Genomic DNA, 15,366 nt, shown 5'->3' with positions numbered 1-15,366 from the left:
TCAATTGGAAACTCCAAACGTTTACTTACTCTTACCAAATAAAGAGAAGTGGTTTAGGGTTTTCTTGGGTACTTTGTCCTCCTTTTACATGAATTTCATTAAGACATTTAGTCTATAATATCTACTTGAATATAAGATGATTTTGAACTATCTAAACGATTCCGAAAACAATATTTTTAGCCTATCTCGTTGGAGTCCAAGTTGTCTTTGGTCCAAGTGTTTTCCGCCGGACATTTTATAACCCGCTTGAGTTAGTTTTGTGTTTGGTTTATGAAACCCTAGTTATTTTCGTCCTCCGATCCAAATATCCCCTTTTCACTATAAAGGCGTCTTTATACGTTTTACTTATCAATTGCCGGTTTTTCTTTGATTTCACTTACTTGTTTGTGCTAGATAAACTGTAATATTCTTTCTCATTTACTCTTAGGTTTTCTCAGTGACTAAGGTAATATCCGGAAGGAGATTTGCACGTTGTTTTACGTAAATAGGTGAGTGTTCCTTGTTTGTTATGTTTCTTGATTATATGGCTTGTATATATGACTGATAACATGTTAAACGCTTTCAATGATTAGCCAAAACGAGTTTTCTAGGCGAGTGTGTACTTTATCGCACTCAGCCTAAATGATTGTGAAATTTTCAAAGATTGAACGATTGAAATGTTACTTGTGCATGAATGTAAGCCTTTTGGCAGAACTGGCCACTGCCCCTTGTTACCGATCGACTCGAGCCAGAAGCGGACTCGATCGGGCGATATGGTGACCTGGGTGAACGTTTGGTATACTCGAGTATTACCTTGAAGTCTGGTGGAGCCCGGCCAATGTCTGGGAAGGGGGTGAATGAAATGAACGAACGAACGAGGGTTTAACTTACAAAATGTATTTTCAAGTGAATAAACGGAGGAATAAGGGGAATGTCTGGAGAACGAATGAACGAACGAACGAACAAATGGCTCCTTGTGAGCCTGTATCCTTTTAATGTATGTGTTATTATCGCTTTCCATTGTAAATGTTACTTGAATTATTGAAATTCTATATTTAATGTTTTGGATGGATTGTTGCTTACGTGTTCGGAACCTCACTGAGCTTTTAGCTCATCCCTTTAGTTTTGTTTTCCTTAACAGGGGAAGGCGAGCAAGGACGAGAGCTCTGTATAGACTAGCTTGGTCTAGTTCTTTGGTTTTGTAATGGTTCTCGCCCTAGTGCTTGGCACGGGCTGGTTGTATGGTGAATTGAGAACCTTTGTATATTCGACGGATGTACTTCCTTCTGAGATAACAATGTATATAATTTTGTTTTAAGTTTTGGATCCTTGTTTTGCTCTTTCTGGTGGTTTTATTTCTGATTTGCTTGAGTGAACGACTGAGTCCCGGCGAGAGCTGGGCAGGAGGTCCGCCGAAACCTTTGGTTCGCCTTAGGGGGAGGTGGGGCTGTCACACCTAGGGGAGTTGCCTCTTACTCATACAACCAAGAATTCCTGGAGAATGAGTCTCTCAAGAGGAAGGGTTCCAAGCGGCCTACTCCCAAGCACTCTAGTACCATGGACTCTAGTTCACAACATGAGTTTCGTTCACTCCGGGAAGAGATGGAACGTTACCGTGCTTCGTGTGTATATGAAAGGTATAAACGAGATTGTGATGAGTATGAGAAGGAGCAAAGAAGTTTGCGCGGAGCATCTAAATCGAGGTCAACCGCCAGCAAACGAGATTTATCAAAGAAATACCTTGACAATCAACACAAGGAGTTCGAGAATTCTCGAATTGAGTCAAAGCTTCGTGAAGCAAAGGATGAATTCCGAAGTTGGACTAAAGCATTGGTTGATTCTATGATGGAAAGACTTAGCCAAGTGTGGGATTCCTACTTGGAGCAACTTAATCATGTGTCGACCGGTGGTAATAAAGGGAAAATTCATCCTAGTCCCTTGTTGATTGAAGAGCCATAAATGAATGAGTTGCAGCCGCGCCATGCACATGAGCTAGACAATGAAAATCCGAACTCAAGTGCAATGAATGAACAAATGTCCAAGAAGAATGAAGTGAGAAAAGGCAAGAATAATTTGGCCTTATTGATGAGTAAAGAGGAGGAGTTGGCCATGTTCGCAAAAGTTGAAAGTGTGGATGTTTTGTTTGCTAACAAGCTAACATATGTTTTGTTTAGTACCTCTTCTTTTGTGCAGATTAAACAAAGTCAAGTAGAGTTGGTCAAGGCATGTTCCATTCCCAAGTCACTTGGACACTTTGCGAGTTTCCATGGAGTTCGTCTTCTAGGAGCTAAATCTCTTTGGTCTCAATTCATGGAACCATGTCAACTCAAACCTGTCCACACCATTGGAGGATTGATTCGAGCTCATCTTAAAAGGGAAATTCCAGATTCTACTGCTTGTTCTCTACCGATGGTTCATTCCTCGCCTTTGCCTTATTTTGAGCATGTTACTAGCACTAACTCTTGTTGCTCTCATGTAGGTGTTGATGAGAAGTGTAAAGGACTAGCACTGGAATCTCAAGTTGAATCAATTGGTGGAAGGAATATTGAAGTGTCAAAGGGAGTTTCCTCATTTAAATCTTGTGCTACACCTTCTTACCATCTAGCTAAAAACCACACCATTAGTTCTTTACCCGATTTCTGAATTGTTTCAAGTTGAAGGTTATTTTGTTTTTGTAGGTTGTAACGCTGTCCAAAATTTCCCAACTATGATTAAAGACTTGCAACCCGATTTCGTGCTTATTCCTGCTAAAAGTGGTGCACATTCGTGCTTCTTCAGATGTCCAAAAGCTGGTCACCACGAGCTTACTTTACCAACCCTAACTTGCGCAAATTCATACGATTCGTATGGAGTGCGTTTCACCTCAATGCTGCCACTTATGTCAGGTGATGCCCACAAATATGTCAATCAAGATCCGCATATTGGTCTTATCTCGCTGATTCATGCTTCTAGGGAAGTGCAACCTGATTGGTTCAATGTTCCACTTCCAGATAGGCAAGTTGTGCCACATCAGTGACAACCAGGTGACAATATGACAATCCATGGCTGAAGGCTGATTACAGAGCTTTGGATTGCTACCTAGAATTTTCACGAGCCTTACACAAGATCTTTCCTATCTTGGTGCATGTCCTTGTTTGAGAGCCTCATGAAGCTGACTAAACAGCATTTAACTTGGCTCGTGACCTTTCATTTGTTCCCAACATGGCTGACCTCTAAGCGCACTGTCGATTTGAGGTGTCACACTACTAACTCTTGTTAGTATCATCCATCTCCATCCAGATTTGAGGACAAATCCTTGTCAAGAGGAGGGGACTGATGTGTGCACGGATGGCGAGATGGATGGCAGCTTTGACTCAAGGCTTTCATAGAGACCTTGAAGGCTTGAAGGATGTTAATCTAGTTACCTACATATTGATCCAAGCCCACGAGGAGCCAAGTGATGGTTGTTAGTTTGGGCTCTAGCCCGCTAGTTAGTCTTTGTAGTGTTTCCAACCAACTGTTGGGCCTTTTTAGTCTTGAGCCATTTTATGATAATAAACATCGTTTTGTTTCTCTTACATGTGAGAGTACAATTCCATTACTTGCATTGGCAAGAGTTCTCGAGCAATCTCGCGATTGTTCTTGATTGTTCTACCGACCTATCCACTTGAGTAATCACCTCGATTGGAGTCGTCGTTCTACCACCTTCAACCAACTCGTGTCGTCCGTCTTGGTTTTAGGTCCCGCAATCCAAGCGTTGGACAACCTCGCTAGATCCTTGGGCAAACGTACTACGTGTCTCGAAACGAGTTGATCGAGAACCGTATCAAATTTCAGGAGGAATAATTCTGTTTTCTTGGAATATATATATCTTTGAGCTTCCACATACTCAATATCTTGTGTGAGGACTCGCAAAAACTATTATTTTATGCCTAATTTATGGCTTAATAAATTATTTAATTGGATTTTATTTCCAAGGAATATTTTCTAGTCTTATGAGACCTAAACGCATGATAATATAACTTCGTTATATTTTTAAAATGATTCGTTTCGAAAATTAATTTCCTAGAGCGCGTTTAGTAAAAATAGTGAATAGTACTTGGAGATTTTATCCGCGTAGTAGCCCGATAAGCTTGGAATATTGGGGGCTTGTACTATGGTCCTAAAATAGGTAATTTTATGAATAAATATTCAAGTGATAGTTAGTAGTGCAATCGTTATAAGAATTTTTCGAAAGTTTCGCGTTATAGCGTTAAATTTGACGGTACGCGTTTTCACACGCGCGACTTCAATTGAAGGACTTTAGACCCTTATTTCGGGACAATTAAGAGTGAATAATATTTACAAGAATATATATGCCTTGGAGGTTTAGTGCACTAGTGAACCAAACGCGCGAGAAAAATCGAGCCGTAATCGCACCAAACGGCCCCTAATGAGAGTTGACCTTTGGGTGATTTTGCACCACACATTGCACCTTCTCTTGGAAGCTAACTTAGATCAAACACACTCTCTCTTCTCTCTCCTCACAGCCGGCCAAGCTTCCCCCCTCTCTCTAACTCCTTGTTCTAAAATTTCTGCACACTAAGCTCACCCAAAACCACCCCAAATCACCTCCAAATTTAACCAAACTTGCACTACACCTAGCTTGACACTTGAGGATCATCTTGAGCTGCAAACAAGGGCTGAAAATCACGGTTTCTTGGAGCTTTAAGAGGGCCGAAAATTCTGATCTTGCAAACCAAAGGAGTAGGTAATGATCAACCCATGGATTCTTATCTTTTGGAGATTATATGGCAAGATTAAGCTCATGCATGCACTTAGTTACTTGTTTATGGTGTAAAAATATGATTGTGGGCTCTTGGAATTCCCACACTTGGGTTGTTGTTGCTGATGTGATGATTGATGGTGATTATATTGTTGGTTTAGTGGTTATAATGATGCATTAGTGGTGGGTAATTAGTAGGAACTTCATTGGGTGTAAGAAGCAAAAACTTCCGATTTTACCCCTGTTTTATTCGGCCATTTTAAGGCCAGTTTTTAATGAACTAATGGCTTGAATTGGATGCTTATATGATGTATTAGAGGTGTGAAAAATTTCATTGAAAAATAATGAGGTTTGAATGGGCAAATGAATTTTTTTTAGAAACCAGCAAATCTGGAAAACTGATTCGCGTATGCTCTGACCAGCAGTAGTATTTTGGCTATAACTCTGTCCTCGGATGTCAAAATCATGTGCCGTCGGTGGCGTTTGAAACTAGACATTCCTAGCTTTAATTTGGTATAAAATTCACGTTCTGATTCTTTGTGAGCAAGCCGAACCAAATGTTTTAAGTTCGCTGTCCTGTTGCTCTGTTCGTCTGGAATGAAGTGTTCAGGCAGCAACTTGATGCCCGAATTTGAACCAGATGGGTGCCGAATTTGGAAATGATTTCTTCTGTGATATTTTAGTCCTATGAATTTATTTTCCAACGGCGTAAGCCATGCTCGATTTCGAGCTATATTGACTGAGTTGTGACTGAAACAAGTGGACTGCTCTGTTTTGGAAAAACCCTAATGTTGGACTGGTTTGGAACCAAATCTTGGAGTGAACTTGTTAGTTGATGTTTTGATATTAAACACTTACCAAAGATATTATGGGTGTATCTTAGACCCTTATTTTACAAATGAACCATGGTTGGATAACCTTCTTGGTTAAACGATTGGAAATTTGGGAAATGAAAGTCAAAGGCAGAATGCCTTAGGAATTTTCTTGAACTTCGGTTGGCTCATTAACTACCTTGCCGAAGGTATTTTTCCCCGAAATTCGATAGAGAGATACTTTCCATATAGTATTGAAATATTTCCAATTTTGGTGCCGATTCAAGTTCGTTTCGATACCCAATTGAATTACTAAAGTTAGAGGTTCAAATCTGGAAAATTCTCATCCAGTCTTGAATTTCCCCAACTTCGGGCTACCGTATCTCGGTACTCGAAACTCCGATTCTTGATCCGCTTATTTTGTTATAAACTTCACTTGCAACACTAATTGAGCTGCAAATTTCAGAGGCCGGTTTGCAACGTGTGAATCGTGCCGGATTTTCAAAGTTGGCCGAAATCCAACTTAATTCTGCCTTGTAAACTGAAGCTGCGTCTTCAAGCCCATTTTTGATCACTTTCCACTTCGATTCATGGAAAAGTGTCTTCTAGGAACTTATAGTACTCTCTGAGAGGTTTCCAACGGTATAAAGTTTTCCAATTCTCGACTTGTATCGAGCGAGTTACGATTTTTTCAAAAATTCATCATAAAACTGAAAATTTTCCAATTTCAAAGAAATAGAGTTTTTCAAAAACTCTTTATTCTTTTGATGTTCTTAAACGTTTTGTTTACAATTTTCATGATCAAAACTCAAATAATATTGTACATGATAAAAGGCAAGTTGAACCTCGATTTACGTGTAATTGAGGTTCCTTTTTGCGAAATAATCCTTAGATTGTACTAATGTACAATCTTCTTGATAAGTGGGTTAATTGTATGATTATTCGCTATTAAATTGCCAGGCGCGCAAGGAGACCTTCAAGAGGATCTCACCGCGGACACTTGAACTCCCAGAAAATAATTCTTATTGAATTGCTCGGTGAGTGTCAAGTGTATGAATTTGATACTTGCTTATTTGTGATACTTGTTGGGAGTTTTAAAAATAAGGGCGGGTGCGTACTTTATCGCACTCGTTCTAATTTCATGAATGAATGAATGAATGAATGAAATGTATTGAATGAATGAATGAATGCAATGTCATGTCATGAATGCTTGTGTCGTTGGAGTGAATCTCCTCGACTACCAAATGAATGGGGGACGCCCAAACTCATAGGCCGTCCTTAGACTCGAGCCGGCAATGGGCTTGGTCGGGAACTTGGGCGAGCCATGAGATTATAAGCTCGACCTAATAAGAGGTCTTGCTTGGCATACTCGTCGAGTATCGCCCTAAAAATAGACTTGTGGGCCCTTGGGGTGTACGGTGGACGGAGGGAAGAAAGTGGTGATCTACGGAAATGGAAATACCGACCCGGTTGACAGGAGGGTCAATGCGGGAAAGTATACGAATGACATCGACAGATCGAGTGGAACTTAGCTCCTGAGAGCTACTATATCCTTGAATTGTTTCTGATTACTTTTTCCTGTTTGATAGATTGATTATTGAAAGGACATGGCTTTATTTATTAAAGTTGGGATTGTTATTTGATTACGTGCTTGCATGTGTGTTCTTGGCCTCACGAGCGTTTCGCTCACCCTCTAGTTTTGTTTTCCTTAACAGGACCGACTCTTGGAGAAATATGGAGAAACCATCCGTTGAAATTATGTTAAGACTCCTGTTATATATTTTGACTAGGCCCTGGTTTGGGTTGTACTTTTGGAAATTGTAAACTTGAAAAGTTTGGGCCCTGATGTGTACTTTGAATTTAAGTCGTTTCATGATTACCCGATGTGTTGGTTATACATTAAGTGACTTATTAAGCTTGAACGCTTCCGCATTATTGTATTCATGTTGTTCTCATCGAAGTGATTAGTTCGGTTTGAAATTGAATGGAATTGCTTGAGTCCTGGCGTGAGCTGGGCAGGCGTCCGCGGATACCCTTTGGTCCGCCTTAGGGAGATGTGGGGCGTCACAGTTGGTATCAGAGCTTAGGCTTCAGATCTCTGTAGCGTATCCTAGGCTTAAAGTTTAGGATGCCTGACTGTGGGATTAATTTGGATATTATGTGACAAGGATCTATTGTATCTTAGGGGTTAAAGAAATTTATTATTTGGGAGTTCTTATTTGGGACTTGCAGAAGAAACTGAGGAATTAGGTGATGTTATATTGAAGGAAGATATGGGATGAGAGATTTGTAGTGAAAGATTGGATGAATTTGAATTATCATTATATTTGTAAGTGTGGAAAGAATTGAGATAATTATTAGTACTGGCTATGGAGGGTAAGAGACCGAGATTTGATAGTCAAACTCCATGTGTGATGATTTTGAACCAAGATAAAAGTACAAAGGAATAAAATGTATTTTTCGCCCACATATCTTCTAAAGATATTCTGCTTTGAAAATTTAAAGAAAAACTAGGATGTACTAGTTTTATTTGTAAGCGATGAGTGGAAGTAAGATATATGTGCTTTAAATATGTGTAATTTTCCGATTTTGGTAAAAGGGTGAGTTTTACTTGAATTTCACATTTGAAAATTTGTGAATAACTAATGAGTTGTTGAACTTTGTATATGATGGGTTAATACAAGATTAACATTTTCTAAACTAAGTTTTCCCCCTTGATTGTATATTGGTGTAATCTCACACTTGAATTTGTCCATGCTTTACACGAAGAAAAATATATCTATATATCCTGAGTTTTCGAAAGAATGGCAAGCTTATGTTTAATAATGTGAATCCTGAACTTGATAAGATTTTTGATTACTTGAAATACTCTTCTTATGTTTTAAAATTCTTGACTTTCAAGAAGAGTGAGCCAATTTTAAATGTACGGACTGAGGCAACTTTGAGATATAGAGAGCAACTGCATTCAAGAGTACAAGTTAGTGTGAATTGATTTGGTTTCCATTCGACACGTAAGGTAGTAAGTTGTACTTATTCTTGGGTTTGAACTTGGAGCTTGAAACTTTAATTACAAAACCCTAAGACTGGTTATTTTGGAGATGATGGTGTTCCGACTGGTGGCTGGTTATTAAAGATTTTGAACTTCGAATGGATAATCTTGGTTTTAGCTTGCGTTATGGCTTTATTGGATCTAATTTCGTAAAGGCGTGTGATCTGATTGAAATTAGTGATGTCTGGACCCTTTGGGTTAACTATGGACTTAGAAAGGGGTAGTGCACGCTGTGAGGCCTTTTGTATCCTGCTTGTATGTACTTCTATATTTTTGTAGCACTTAATTGCCTATGTGCAATATTGGACATATTGGTCTTGTTTTGTAACTTCTAACCGTGTTATAACTTTTGATACATGTAACGAATCATGACCTGATTTTAAATGTGTTTGCAACTTGTATACGCAATGTGCTCTTTATGCTTAGCTATGCCTTTTCCTGTGCTTATAGACTTTTCTTAAGTAGGGTAGCAGGAACGAGAAAAGGGGACCGTGACCGAGGGCTTAGACAACCCTGTACTTGTGAGACAAATTGATAGACAGTTTCATATAATTTAATAGGTCCCTAGTACCGAATATGAATCGAACATAAACCCGAAGCTCCGATCTACTAGTGTATAATGGATTAACCTAGCTAGAAACTTGGTGAGCTTTTCTTGTGCGCAACATATGTTATGATTGGTTCTGTGCCAGTATTTCAATCTTAGGAAGTTTGAACTCCGAAAGTATTGCAGTGGGTTGGTAAGAGAACTCGAACTGCCTGAAACCGATTAGACTGAGCTTACTTGAGACTTGAACCTGTTTAGGCTAGTGTGCTCTTGCGTATCCTCAATGGACCTAATTTGACTGAATATATGGAATGTGGACTTGAATTTTGTGACTGTTTAAGAATGTGAATTGCTGGACAGAGGTTAGGCCAGTGTGTTCTTACTCGTACTCATGACCCTTGAATTTGAACTTGAACTTGCACTTGAACTTGAACTTATACTTTTGTTCGTACTCATGCACCATGAACCTGAAGTATTTGGCTCTGCTTTGACCCTACTCTTGAACTTATTCGTACTGGTGTGGTTGTAGACCGGCTACTACTCTTCTGTAGCGGTTGAACTGAAACTCTCTGGTGGGGCATTGCTTGTTGTGTTGTCCAGCACCACCAGGGATGAACTTTTGATTTGAAGCTTCGCTATATCCTGAATTTCTTCCAAATGTCTGGGACTTTACGTCCGACTTCAAGCCTTTTGCCTGTTTTATCTGATTACGCGATTAATTCCCTATTGGACCATGACTATTTGATAGGTTGGATTGGTGTGATATGTAATACTTGAACCTGATAAGTGATTATTATATAAGCCATGCTCTACTGGATGTAAGGGGTAAGTTAGCCTCGTCTGCACTTATTTCGGGAATTCGGGCTAGAAAGTTGTTAAGTAAAGGAGCTCAAGGGTATTTGGCTTTCCTTATTAATACCCCTAGCGATAAGGTGAATCTGGAGGACACACTGGTAGTAAAAGAATTTTCTGATGTTTTTCCTGAAGAATTGGAGTCTCTACCCCCGGAACGGGAAATAGCTTTTAAAATTGATTTAGCTCCGGGAACAGCACCTATATCAAGGACACCATACAGGATGGCCCCAGCTGAATTGAAGGAGTTGAAAATTACAATTACAGGATTTGTTGGAACGAGGTTTTATACGGGAGAGTGATTCCCCGTGGGGAGCCCCAGTTTTGTTTGTAAAGAAGAAGGATGGGAGTTTGAGGTTATGTATAGATTATCGAGGCTTAAATGATGTTACGATTAAGAATAAATACCCACTGCCCCACATTGATGAACTGTTTGACCAACTGCAAGGGGCGGTAGTGTTTTCAAAGTTGGATCTAAGGCAAGGTTACTATCAATTGAGGATTTTGGAGAAGGATATACCTAAGACTGCTTTTAACTCGAGGTATGGGCACTTCGAGTTTGCAGTGATGCCTTTTGGGTTAACCAATGCACCTGCCGCTTTCATGGATTTAATGCATAGGATTTTTAAGCCTTACTTGGATCAATTTGTGGTGATCTTCATTGATGACATTTTGGTGTATTCTAAGAATGTGAAAGATCATGAGAAACATTTGAGAACGGTTTTACAAATCTTGAGGGAACATCAGCTATATGCTAAGTTTAGCAAGTGTGAATTCTGGCTAAAGGAAGTGACTTTCCTAGGGCATATAATTTCTAAGGATGGGATTAAAGTGGATCCAGCTAAAGTGGAAGCTGTTTCGAAATGGAAACGACCGAAAAATCCAACGGAAGTTCGGAGTTTTATAGGATTGGCAGGGTATTACCGGAGATTCATCCAGGATTTTTCGAAAATTGCTGGACCTATGACTGAGTTGACCAAGAAAAATGGAAAATTTATTTGGAGTTCTAAGTGTGAAGGAAGTTTTCAGGAGTTGAAAAGATGGTTGACTAGAGCGCCTGTTCTAGCTCTACCAAATGGACATGATAGTTTTGTGGTTTACACAGATGCATCTAAGGAAGGTTTGGGATGTGTTTTGATGCAAAATGATAAAGTGATAGCTTATGCCTCTAGAAAATTGAAGCCACATGAGGGAAATTATCCGACCCATGATTTGGAATTAGCGGCTGTGGTCTTTGCTTTGATGAAATGGAGACACTATTTATACGGAGTGACATTTGAGGTTTTTACAGATCACAAAAGTCTTAAGTACTTATTTTCTCAGAAGGAGCTGAATTTGAGGCAACGTAGATGGATGGAATTTCTGGAAGATTATGACTGCATTATTAAGTACCATCCTGGGAAGGCCAATGTAGTGGCCGATGCTTTGAGCCGTCAGGTACAAATGGCTGGATTGATGGTTAAGGAATTTCGATTGTTGGGATGAAGTAGGTGAACGGAAAATCTTAGACACGACTACTGTATCTTGGATTGAGGAGGCTAATGAAAAGGTGAAATTGGTACGGCAAAGAATTCAAACCGCTCAGAGTAGACAAAAAAGTTATGCCGACAATCGGAGGAAGGATTTGGAGTTCACTGTTGGAGATATGGTATTTCTCAAGATTACGCCTTTAAAAGCAAGTTTGATGTCCGGAAAAGGGAAGAAACTACAACCAAGGTTTGTAGGGCCTTATAAGATTATTCAGCGAGTTGGGAATGTAGCCTATAAGCTGGAATTACCACCGAGCTTATCTCGTATTCATAACGTGTTTCATGTGTCCATGCTTAAGAAGTATCATCCAGACCCCTCTCATGTTTTACAACCGGAGAATATTGAGATTGATGAAACCCTGACCTATGAGGAGAGACCGGTAAAACTTCTGGATCGAAAGGTGAAGGAATTGAGGAACAAGCAGATACCACTAGTGAAAGTTTTATGGAAAAACCATGGAGTAGAGGAAGCAACATGGGAAGTTGAAGAGACAATCAGGGAAAAGTATCCAGACTTGTTCATCGACCAAGGTAAATTTCGAGGACGAAATTTTCTTAAGGGGGAGAGGATGTGAGGACTCGCAAAAACTATTATTTTATGCCTAATTTATGGCTTAATAAATTATTTAATTGGATTTTATTTCCAAGGAATATTTTCTAGTCTTATGAGACCTAAACGCATGATAATATAACTTCGTTATATTTTTAAAATGATTCGTTTCGAAAATTAATTTCCTAGAGCGCGTTTAGTAAAAATAGTGAATAGTACTTGGAGATTTTATCCGCGTAGTAGCCCGATAAGCTTGGAATATTGGGGGCTTGTACTATGGTCCTAAAATAGGTAATTTTATGAATAAATATTCAAGTGATAGTTAGTAGTGCAATCGTTATAAGAATTTTTCGAAAGTTTCGCGTTATAGCGTTAAATTTGACGGTACGCGTTTTCACACGCGCGACTTCAATTGAAGGACTTTAGACCCTTATTTCGGGACAATTAAGAGTGAATAATATTTACAAGAATATATATGCCTTGGAGGTTTAGTGCACTAGTGAACCAAACGCGCGAGAAAAATCGAGCCGTAATCGCACCAAACGGCCCCTAATGAGAGTTGACCTTTGGGTGATTTTGCACCACACATTGCACCTTCTCTTGGAAGCTAACTTAGATCAAACACACTCTCTCTTCTCTCTCCTCACAGCCGGCCAAGCTCCCCCCCTCTCTCTAACTCCTTGTTCTAAAATTTCTGCACACTAAGCTCACCCAAAACCACCCCAAATCACCTCCAAATTTAACCAAACTTGCACTACACCTAGCTTGACACTTGAGGATCATCTTGAGCTGCAAACAAGGGCTGAAAATCACGGTTTCTTGGAGCTTTAAGAGGGCCGAAAATTCTGGTCTTGCACACCCAAGGAAGAGGTAATGATCAACCCATGAATTCTTGTCTTTTGGAAGTTATATGGCAAGATTAAGCTCATGCATGCACTTAGTTACTTGATTATGGTGAAAAATGTGATTGTGGGCTCTTGGAATTCCCACACTTGGGTTGTTGTTGCTGATGTGATGATTAATGGTGATTATATTGTTGGTTTAGTGATTTTAATGATGCATTAGTGATGGGTAATTAGTGGAAACTTCATTGGGTGTAAGAAGCTAAATTTTCCCGATTTTGCCCCTGCCATGTTCGGCCATTTCCAGGCCAATTTTTAATGGTTTAATGGCTTGAATTGGATGTTTGTAGGATGTATTAGATGTGTGGAAAATTTCATCCAAAAATAATGAGGTTTGAATAGGCAAATGAATTTTTGTTCGAAACCAGCAAATCTGGAAATCTGTCCCGTATTGCACTGTCCAGCGTTGGCATTTTGGCCATAACTCTGTCCTCGGATGTCAAAATCATGTGCCGTCGGTGGCGTTTGAAACTAGACATTCCTAGCTTTAATTTGGTATAAAATTCACGTTCTGATTCTTTGTGAGCAAGCCGAACCAAATGTTTTAAGTTCGCTGTCCTGTTGCTCTGTTCGTCTGGAATGAAGTGTTCAGGCAGCAACTTGATGCCCGAATTTGAACCAGATGGGTGCCGAATTTGGAAATGATTTCTTCTGTGATATTTTAGTCCTATGAATTTATTTTCCAACGGCGTAAGCCATGCTCGATTTCGAGCTATATTGACTGAGTTGTGACTGAAACAAGTGGACTGCTCTGTTTTGGAAAAACCCTAATGTTGGACTGGTTTGGAACCAAATCTTGGAGTGAACTTGTTAGTTGATGTTTTGATATTAAACACTTACCAAAGATATTATGGGTGTATCTTAGACCCTTATTTTACAAATGAACCATGGTTGGATAACCTTCTTGGTTAAACGATTGGAAATTTGGGAAATGAAAGTCAAAGGCAGAATGCCTTAGGAATTTTCTTGAACTTCGGTTGGCTCATTAACTACCTTGCCGAAGGTATTTTTCCCCGAAATTCGATAGAGAGATACTTTCCATATAGTATTGAAATATTGCCAATTTTGGTGCCGATTCAAGTTCGTTTCGATACCCAATTGAATTACTAAAGTTAGAGGTTCAAATCTGGAAAATTCTCATCCAGTCTTGAATTTCCCCAACTTCGGGCTACCGTATCTCGGTACTCGAAACTCCGATTCTTGATCCGCTTATTTTGTTATAAACTTCACTTGCAACACTAATTGAGCTGCAAATTTCAGAGGCCGGTTTGCAACGTGTGAATCGTGCCGGATTTTCAAAGTTGGCCGAAATCCAACTTAATTCTGCCTTGTAAACTGAAGCTGCGTCTTCAAGCCCATTTTTGATCACTTTCCACTTCGATTCATGGAAAAGTGTCTTCTAGGAACTTATAGTACTCTCTGAGAGGTTTCCAACGGTATAAAGTTTTCCAATTCTCGACTTGTATCGAGCGAGTTACGATTTTTTCAAAAATTCATCATAAAACTGAAAATTTTCCAATTTCAAAGAAATAGAGTTTTTCAAAAACTCTTTATTCTTTTGATGTTCTTAAACGTTTTGTTTACAATTTTCATGATCAAAACTCAAATAATATTGTACATGATAAAAGGCAAGTTGAACCTCGATTTACGTGTAATTGAGGTTCCTTTTTGCGAAATAATCCTTAGATTGTACTAATGTACAATCTTCTTGATAAGTGGGTTAATTGTATGATTATTCGCTATTAAATTGCCAGGCGCGCAAGGAGACCTTCAAGAGGATCTCACCGCGGACACTTGAACTCCCAGAAAATAATTCTTATTGAATTGCTCGGTGAGTGTCAAGTGTATGAATTTGATACTTGCTTATTTGTGATACTTGTTGGGAGTTTTAAAAATAAGGGCGGGTGCGTACTTTATCGCACTCGTTCTAATTTCAAATGAATGAATGAATGAATGAAATGTATTGAATGAATGAATGAAATGCAATGTCATGTCATGAATGCTTGTGTCGTTGGAGTGAATCTCCTCGACTACCAAATGAATGGGGGGACGCCCAAACTCATAGGCCGTCCTTAGACTCGAGCCGGCAATGGGCTTGGTCGGGAACTTGGGCGAGCCATGAGATTATAAGCTCGACCTAATAAGAGGTCTTGCTTGGCATACTCGTCGAGTATCGCCCTAAAAATAGACTTGTGGGCCCTTGGGGTGTACGGTGGATGGAGGAAAGCAAGTGGTGATCTACGGAAATGGAAATACCGACCCGGTTGACAGGAGGGTCAATGCGGGAAAGTATACGAATGACATCGACAGATCGAGTGGAACTTAGCTCCTGAGAGCTACTATATCCTTGAATTGTTTCTGATTACTTTTTCCTGTTTGATAGATTGATTATTGAAAAGACA

Source organism: Coffea eugenioides, chromosome 9, assembly GCF_003713205.1.
Source record: "Coffea eugenioides isolate CCC68of chromosome 9, Ceug_1.0, whole genome shotgun sequence".
Lineage (NCBI taxonomy): Eukaryota > Viridiplantae > Streptophyta > Magnoliopsida > Gentianales > Rubiaceae > Coffea > Coffea eugenioides.
Note: the sequence above shows the minus strand (reverse complement) of the source record.